This window comes from Primulina huaijiensis, chromosome 4 (genome assembly GCF_012295235.1).
Source record: "Primulina huaijiensis isolate GDHJ02 chromosome 4, ASM1229523v2, whole genome shotgun sequence".
NCBI classification, from domain to species: Eukaryota; Viridiplantae; Streptophyta; class Magnoliopsida; order Lamiales; family Gesneriaceae; genus Primulina; species Primulina huaijiensis.
This window is the reverse complement of record NC_133309.1, coordinates 20,217,661-20,226,981: the sequence shown is the minus strand read 5'-3', so window position 1 is coordinate 20,226,981 and position 9,321 is coordinate 20,217,661.

Below are 9,321 nucleotides of genomic sequence, written 5' to 3'. Positions count from 1 at the left end.
CAAGATCAGCCCCAGCCCCCTTCGGCTTCTCATTTTGACAGCATGTGTATTTCGAATTTGGTGGGATGGTGTGGATCTTGGTTGGCCTAGGGCCCTTAGCCACGGTTCATACCATGCCCCTAGATGTCTAGATCGTGTCATGGTCAATCCAATGGCCATTGGAACGATTCGTGACAGCAAAACAAAAGCAATGCATCCTACGTGCAGAATTTGTTCTCGGTTGTAACGTTTGGGTCGTTGCTGGAATATTTCGAATTGTGGCTGGTCTAAAGCCCTTAGCCATGGTTCAAATCATTCCTTGGGATGTTGGTAAGAGATTTTGGTCGGTGGTTCAAGCCCCAATGGCCATTAGTCTCGCAAACGACACAAGAAACCAAAGCACAGCTGCTGTATTTCTGGACAGCAACTTGCTGTGACGGTTCAGTGGCTCGTTCGAGTTCTCGGTTGGCTTTTAGCCCATGGCCTTGGACTGGACAGTACCTCACCGAGTTAGGAAGGTCATGTTTTTGGCCGTTCGTGATTCGGATCATTTTTGAGGTCGTACGAGAATTTACGGTGCGATGTGCCAAATTGACTCTCGAAAGAGCGTTTCATGTTTTGGCCTCCATTCACCTAGATTTCGGCCCTCACCATTTTAGGAGCATTATTTGATCATTTTAGACGTATTTTAATCATGACTACATGATGGTTCAGTGTTGGTTCGGGTTGGCTCGGAGTCATGATTTAATACGAAGTCGGTAGGCGTAATTGTCACATTTTTTAAGGTTATTGTATAGTTTGGTCCCATAAATCTATTGCATATTTTTCATGGCATATTTAGGTTGCAGCGAGCCTGGGAGCGATCCAATCCAAGCAGTAAAATGGGTACAGGATATTTAATTCAGTTATTTAATTATATTACGTGCAAAAATACAAATTTTGAGATTTATGCGATATTGCTTGTGGTCACTTTACTATCATGCTTAAGTCCGGTCCCCAGTATCGGCCCGGTCACCAGTTACCGGTCAGTTCAGTTGTTTCACCCAGTACTGTGGCAGTAGTCTGATCAGACGTAAATCCGATCCCCAGTATCGGTCCGGTCACCAGTATCGGTCAGCTCAGTTCAGTTCAGTTCAGGGACCACTTGCGTAGACCATAATCTCACAGAAAATTATTATATGCTATTTCAGTACAGGGCTCCAAGGAGCAAACAGTTTCACTATGATTTTCAGTTCAGCTATGCACGTATTATAATTAATCATGACACGACATTTTACGATATGCCTCATGACATGAAATTTTACTCCCATGCAATTTTACTATATTTACTCGTTATTTACGATATATGCATGTTGAGTCTTTAGACTCACTAGACTTGATTGTTGTAGGTACTGATGATGTCGGGATCGAGGGCGGGGACCAGTGAGCTAGCTCGAGTCGGCAGTAGTGGCACCCGAGGACCTCAGTTTCAGCACTTGCCATTTTGATGCTCAAATATTTTATTAGTTATTGAATACTTTAACTTGTTATTTTGGCAAGTAATAATTTCTTCCGCTGCTGTTTTGAACGTTAAATATTTTATCAGTTTTTGGTATGAATGAGGCACTCCATTTATTTTAAAAGAAAAATTTTAAATTTTCCGCAAATTTTCAAGTAAGGATTTTTAGGCCTCTACATCTGGTATCAGAGCAATGGTTCTGTAAAGGGTTGCACTACTACTGACCGCGAGAAGCTCATGAAGTCACGTCGTCGGTCTGTAAGTTTTACAGTTACGCATTTTATTTAAAGCATGAATTATTTAACAGCATGTTTACATGAAATGTTTTACTTCCAGATTTATGTTATTGTTCAGTACTTAAATTTAAATAAATTATGGAATTATGCATGTTAGTTACGTATGGGTTATGTATGGAACAGTATGCCCCCTAGACGCATTCTCGAGCGCACTATAAATGAGGAGCCTCGCCAGGAGGACAGGGAGGAGCAGAGGCAGGAGAGAGACTTACCACCTCCACCACCACCGGACATGAATGCCCAGATGCTAGCTGGGATGACTCGGTTCTTCGCGCAGTTTGCGGAGAACAATGCTGTGGCGACCAGGCCGACAGAGCCTGAGGCAGTATACGAGAGATTCATGAAGATGCGTCCAAAGGAGTTTTCTGGGACGACGGACCCCATGGTTGCCGAGGGCTGGATCAAGTCCCTCGAGGTTATTTTCGAGTTCATGGAGCTTGGAGATGCAGATCGAGTTCGTTGTGCCTCTTATCTGTTCGGAGGAGATGCCCGCTTATGGTGGGAAGGAGCTTCAGTAGCCCTTAACTTGGCTACCCTGTCATGGACACGTTTCACGGAGGTATTCTACTCCAAGTATTTTACGGATGAGGTGCGCACCCGATTGACCACGGAGTTTATGAGCCTTAGACAGGGGGATCTGACGGTTACGGAGTTCATCCGTAAGTTCGAGAGGGGTTGTCACTTTGTGCCCTTGATCGCGAACGATGCTAAAGCCAAGTTGATGCATTTCTTGGTGGGTTTACGGCCGATCTTGCGCCGTGATGTTAGGGTGTCTGACCCTACTACTTACGAGGTCGCCGTCTCCAGAGCTCTGGCCGCAGAGCAGGACCAGCGAGATATAGAGAGGGATCGCTTGGGAAAGCGACCAGTTCAGATACCACACCGCCGTCCTCCTCCTCAGCAGCACCAGCATCAGCATAAGAGGCCGTATCACGGCCCGCCCAGGAACAGAGGAGGACCTCAGCAGGAGCAGCAGCAGCAGCAGCAGCAGGGACGTGTCGTCCCGAGGACCTTTGAGCACCCAGTCTGTCCCAAGTGCTCACGCCGTCATCCGGGAGCATGCATGTTTGGCTCAGGGAAATGTTTTAAGTGTGGCAGCACGGACCACATGCTACGGCAGTGCCCCCGGAAGAATCTGCCTACCCAAGGCAGAGTTTTTGCTCTCCATGCTGCGGAGACGAACCCTGACACCATGCTGATGACAGGTACCTTACAGCTTTAAGTTACATTTGCATTCCAATGTTTTGGGAATCGGGATTAAGATTTTGAACTTAGAATTGCGATAGGATTGCATGCTCTACTCAGTATTATTTTCGGGATTTAGTTAGAAGAACTGTGACCTTTGCATGTCTATAAGCTTAGCTCTTGTGATTATTTGGGTTCAGCTTAGTGTTCCGAACTTTCAGGGAGAATTTTCATAGCTGGCTCAGCTACCAAAGCCCTGATAGATTCAGGGGCTACCCACTCATTTATTTCAGAGGTCTTTGCAAACTTTCTCAAAGTTAAGACCATCGGGCTAGATGTAGCCTATTCGGTGTCATTGCCTTCGGGAGAGGAGATAACCGCCACCAGCGTGATCCGAGACATAGACCTTGAGCTGCATGGAAATCTTGTTTATGCGGATCTCATCTTATTGCCGATGCCAGAGTTTGACATCATTCTGGGGATGGACTGGCTATCGCGGAACAGAGTTTTGATCGACTTTCAGCGGAGATCCATTCTAGTCCGACCGCCTGGGATGACTCAGTTCTTATTTGAGCCGGACAGGTACTTTCCTTTACCGCGCATTATTCCATATGTTCAGGCTAGAAAGCTCATGCATAGAGGGTGTCGGGCATTTTTAGCAACTTTTATATCTGTCCCCGAGGCACCCAGTCAGTCAGCCTCAGATGTTCCGATTGTTAGAGACTTCGTAGACGTTTTCCCTGAGGACGTCTCTGGTGTTCCACCTGAGAGAGAGGTGGAGTTTTCCATCGAGCTTATGCCAGGTACGGCTCCGATCTCAAAAGCGCCGTATCGACTAGCCCCGACAGAGATGGCAGAGCTTAAGAAGCAGATTCAGGAACTTCTTGACAAGGAGTTCATTCGCCCTAGTTTCTCACCTTGGGGCGCGCCAGTCTTGTTTGTTAAGAAGAAGGATGGCTCGATGAGACTTTGTATTGACTATCGGGAGTTGAACAGGGTTACAGTGAAGAATAAATACCCACTTCCGAGGATTGAGGATCTGTTTGACCAGTTGCAGGGAGCTTCGATTTTCTCTAAAATAGATCTGCGTTCCGGTTATCACCAGTTGAGAGTGAGAGATGCTGATGTTTCGAAGACAGCTTTCAGGACTCGTTATGGCCACTACGAGTTCCTTGTGATGCTGTTCGGTTTGACGAATGCGCCAGCGATCTTCATGGATCTCATGAATCGCGTATTTCAGCCGTACTTCGATCAGTTCGTGATAGTATTCATAGACGACATCCTCGTATACTCCAAGAATCGGGAGGATCACAGGAGGCATCTGACTACAGTGTTGCAGACATTGCAGAAGCACAAACTATTCGCAAAGTTCAGTAAATGCGAATTCTGGTTGGAGAAGGTGGCGTTCTTAGGCCACATTGTTTCTAGCAGTGGCATTGAGGTGGACCCAGCGAAAGTTGCAGCAGTCAGAGATTGGGTAGTGCCTCAGAATGCATCCGAGATCCGCAGTTTTCTTGGCCTAGCAGGATATTACCGGAAGTTCATCAAGGGATTCTCCTCGATTGCAGTTCCACTCACAGCACTGACAAAGAAGAATGTGAAATTTGTTTGGAGCGAGGAGTGTCAGAAGAGCTTCGACACTTTGAAGCAAGCTCTTATCTCAGCACCAGTTTTGGCCATGCCGTCAGGGCCCGGTGAGTTTGTTCTGTATACCGATGCTTCGAAGCTCGGTCTTGGCGCCGTATTGATGCAGCATGGGAAGGTGATAGCTTATGCTTCTAGACAGCTGAAAACTCATGAGAAGAACTACCCTACCCATGATTTAGAGTTGGCCGCCGTAGTTTTTGCCTTGAAGATTTGGAGGCACTATCTGTATGGAGAGAAGTGCCAGATCTTTACCGACCACAAGAGCCTCAAGTATTTCTTTACGCAGAAGGAGCTGAACATGCGTCAGAGGCGTTGGTTGGAGCTTGTGAAAGACTACGATTGTGACATTAGCTACCACCCGGGTAAGGCTAATGTAGTTGCAGATGCACTGAGCAGAAAAGTTGCAGTGATGGCTCATTTGGCAGTTTCGAGACCTCTTCAGTTTGAGATGCAGAGGTTTGATCTTGAGACTTATCCTCGAGGTAGAGTTCCCCGTCTATCTACCTTGACCATTCAGTCTTCCCTTCTTGACCGTATTCGCAGTGGTCAGGCAGCAGATGAGCAGTTGGCCAAGTGGAAGCAGAGAGATGAGGCCAAGGGCAGTGTTTTGTATTCAGTCAGCGACGGCATACTGAGATACCGAGACAGGATATGGGTTCCTAGCAGTGATTCTATCCGAGCAGACATCTTATCAGAGGCCCATATGTCGCCGTACTCTATTCATCCAGGGAGTACGAAGATGTACAAAGATCTACAGCTATTGTATTGGTGGCCTGGGATGAAGAAAGACATCAGACGATTTGTATCCGAGTGTCTGACTTGCCAGTTAGTGAAGGCCGAGCATCAGAGACCAGCAGGTTTGCTCAAGCCTCTTCCTATTCCCGAGTGGAAGTGGGAGAACGTTACCATGGATTTTGTGACAGGATTGCCGAAGTCAGCCAGAGGATCGAATGCTATCTGGGTGATTGTAGATCGTCTTACCAAATCAGCGCACTTCTTGCCTATTAAGACGACTTTCACTATGGTTCAGTATGCGGAGTTGTATATCCGAGAGATAGTCCGACTTCACGGCATTCCAGTTTCTATCGTGTCTGACAGAGATCCCCGATTTACTTCCTCGTTTTGGAAGAGTTTGCATTCGACCATGGGTACGAAGTTGCTGTTTAGCACAGCTTTCCATCCGCAGACAGATGGGCAGTCAGAGCGAGTTATTCAGATCTTGGAGGATCTTCTCCGTGCTTGCGTCATTGACTTCTCAGGGAGTTGGGAGTCGAACTTGCCATTGGTAGAGTTCACCTATAACAACAGCTTTCAGTCGTCTATAGGAATGGCTCCGTATGAAGCACTATATGGTCGCAAGTGCAGATCTCCTGTTCATTGGGATGAAGTAGGAGAGAGAGCAGAGTTGGGTCCAGAGATTATACAGCAGACTGTTGATGTAGTAGCCCGGATCCGTGATAGAATGAGGACTGCTCAGAGTCGACAGAAGAGCTATGCAGATCAGAGAAGGAGAGAGTTAGAGTTTGCTGTGGGCGATCATGTTTTCGTGAAGGTGGCACCCATGAAGGGTGTCATGAGATTCGGAAAGAAAGGGAAGCTCAGTCCGAGATTCATTGGACCATTTGAGATCCTCGACAGAGTTGGGACGCTAGCCTATCGTGTGGCTCTTCCGCCGAATCTGGCCGGAGTACACAATGTCTTTCACGTCTCTATGCTGAGGAAGTACATGGCGAATCCTTCGCATGTCTTAAACTTCGAGCCGTTGCAGCTTACTCCGAACCTATCTTATGAGGAGAGGCCAGTGCAGATCCTAGACAGGCAGGAGAAGAAGCTTCGGAACAAGCTGGTTAGGCGAGTCAAAGTCAAGTGGCTCAACCATTCAGAGGAGGAAGCTACGTGGGAGTCAGAGCCCGAGATGAGGAGTCGGTACCCTGAGTTATTCGGTGAGTTTTAATTTCGAGGACGAAATTCTCTTTAAGGGGGGGGAGGATTGTAGAACCCGTAACTTAGACTACGTATAAGTCATGCATAATTCTAGTATTTAAATTAAAATGATTTTTATTGCATGAGTTTCTAAATTTGATTATTTTACGTAGTAGTTTAACTTTATCATTTCAGTTAATTCAGTGAGGCCGGACTGGAGTTGGAGCTTTGAGATAAAATTTAAGATTCAGAAAACATTTTCAGAATTTATTTTAGCTAGCAAGTAAGTTAATTTAAGTTAAATGAAGGTTTAAGGAATTATTTATACAACTTGAGGTGAGTAGAAAATAAATTCATTTAAGTTCCATAATTAAGTGGTTAGTTCACTAAATTATTTAAAGGATATGTAAGGCTCTTAAGGGTTAGAAATTTAGTAAATAAGCAACAATTCCCCTCCATTTAATTACCAAATTTCGGTCCCTAGATGATTAAGCAATGCCTTGCCAACTCATCATCTTTGACCCATTCTTTATTATTTTAGCATGCTAACCTTTTTATTTATTTAGCAACCTTAATTAATTAACTATTAAGCATTATCCTAGTCTAGATTTCATGAGGAAATCGGCCACCTAGCCTCCAACAAAACACCCCAACAATTATGTGTTTTCAACCAAAATTCAAATTTCAAAAGGGGGAGACTTGGTCTTGAATTGTTCCCTATATTTTGCACCCACTTCCCTCACTCTCCCAATCACCACTTTCCCCTCCCCCATCACCGAATTAGAGAGTATTTCAGAGTGTAAAAAACGTGAGAATTCAGTGGGAGATAGGAGAGAAAAATCGAGTAAGAAGAAAGAAAGAAAAGAAAGCGCTCCACCTCCTCCGCGCCGGATCGTCTCGTTCTTTTCGTTTTTCTTTCAAACGAAACCAGGCATGCATATATTTTTCCTTGACTCTTCAATCAAGTCATACTATCATTATTTTTATGTTTCATGATCATCCTTTCATGTAAAAACCGAAACACATCAAGAATTTTCAGAAAAATAAACATGCAGATTTCGGCCCCTCCATTTCAAGCTTCACGGTTTCTCTTGTTTTGTTGTTTCAGGTGGATGGTTCGACTCCAGGCTCACTAGGCGACATTTAGACATGTATTAAGATGCATTAAGACCATGTTGGTCCATTCAAACAAGCCCCATGCATGATAGAATCCGAAATTGACAGCAACTCCCCATGTGTGTCCATATGAGTTTCGAAAATTCAGTTTGCTGCCAAAGGGAAAGGTTTTTGATCATGGCTGCCCTAGGGGCCTATAGCCATGGTTAGAACACTTCCCTAGTGTGTCTAAGACGTGACTAAGTCGCCCTTTTGGAGGCTTGGTCCATGGTGCATCGGTTTTTAATTAAAAGTGCAAGAACAGCCCCAAGCCCCCTTCGGCTTCTCATTTTGACAGCATGTGTATTTCGAATTTGGTGGGATGGTGTGGATCTTGGTTGGCCTATGGCCCTTAACCACGGTTCATACCATACCTCTAGATGTCTAGATCGTGCCATGGTCAATCAAATGGCCACTGGAACGATCCGTGACAGCAAAACAAGAACAATGCCCGACGCGCAGAATTTGTGCTCTCGGGTGAATCTTTCGAGTTGTTGCTGGAATGGTGCGAATGGTGGCTGGCCTAGGGCCCTTAGCCATGGTTCAAATCATTCCTTGGGATGTTGGTAAGAGATTTTGGTCGGTGGTTCAAGCCCCAATGGCCATTAGCCTCGCAATCGACGCAAGAAACCAAAGCACAGCTGCTGTATTTCTGGACAGCAACTTGCTGTGACGGTTCAGTGGCTCGTTCGAGTTCTTGGTTGGCTTTTAGCCCATGGCCTTGGACTGGACAGTACCTCATCGAGTTAGGAAGGTCATGTTTTTGGCCGTTCGTGATTCGGATCATTTTTGAGGTCGTACGAGAATTTACGGTGCGATGTGCCAAATTGACTCTCGAAAGAGCGTTTCATGTTTTGGCCTCCATTCACCTAGATTTCGGCCCTCACCATTTTAGGAGCATTATTTGATCATTTTAGACGTATTTTAATCATGACTACATGATGGTTCAGTGTTGGTTCGGGTTGGCTCGGAGTCATGATTTAATACGAAGTCGGTAGGCGTAATTGTCACATTTTTGAAGGTTATTGTATAGTTTGGTCCCATAAATCTATTGCATAATTTTCATGGCATATTTAGGTTGCAGCGAGCCTGGGAGCGATCCAATCCAAGCAGTAAAATGGGTACAGGATATTTAATTCAGTTATTTAATTATATTACGTGCAAAAATACAAATTTTGAGATTTATGCGATATTGCTTGTGGTCACTTTACTATCATGCTTAAGTCCGGTCCCCAGTATCGGCCCGGTCACCAGTTACCGGTCAGTTCAGTTGTTTCACCCAGTACTGTGGCAGTAGTCTGATCAGACGTAAATCCGATCCCCAGTATCGGTCCGGTCACCAGTATCGGTCAGCTCAGTTCAGTTCAGTTCAGGGACCACTTGCGTAGACCATAATCTCACAGAAAATTATTATATGCTATTTCAGTACAGGGCTCCAAGGAGCAAACAGTTTCACTATGATTTTCAGTTCAGCTATGCACGTATTATAATTAATCATGACACGACATTTTACGATATGCCTCATGACATGAAATTTTACTCCCATGCAATTTTACTATATTTACTCGTTATTTACGATATATGCATGTTGAGTCTTTAGACTCACTAGACTTGATTGTTGTAGGTACTGATGATGTC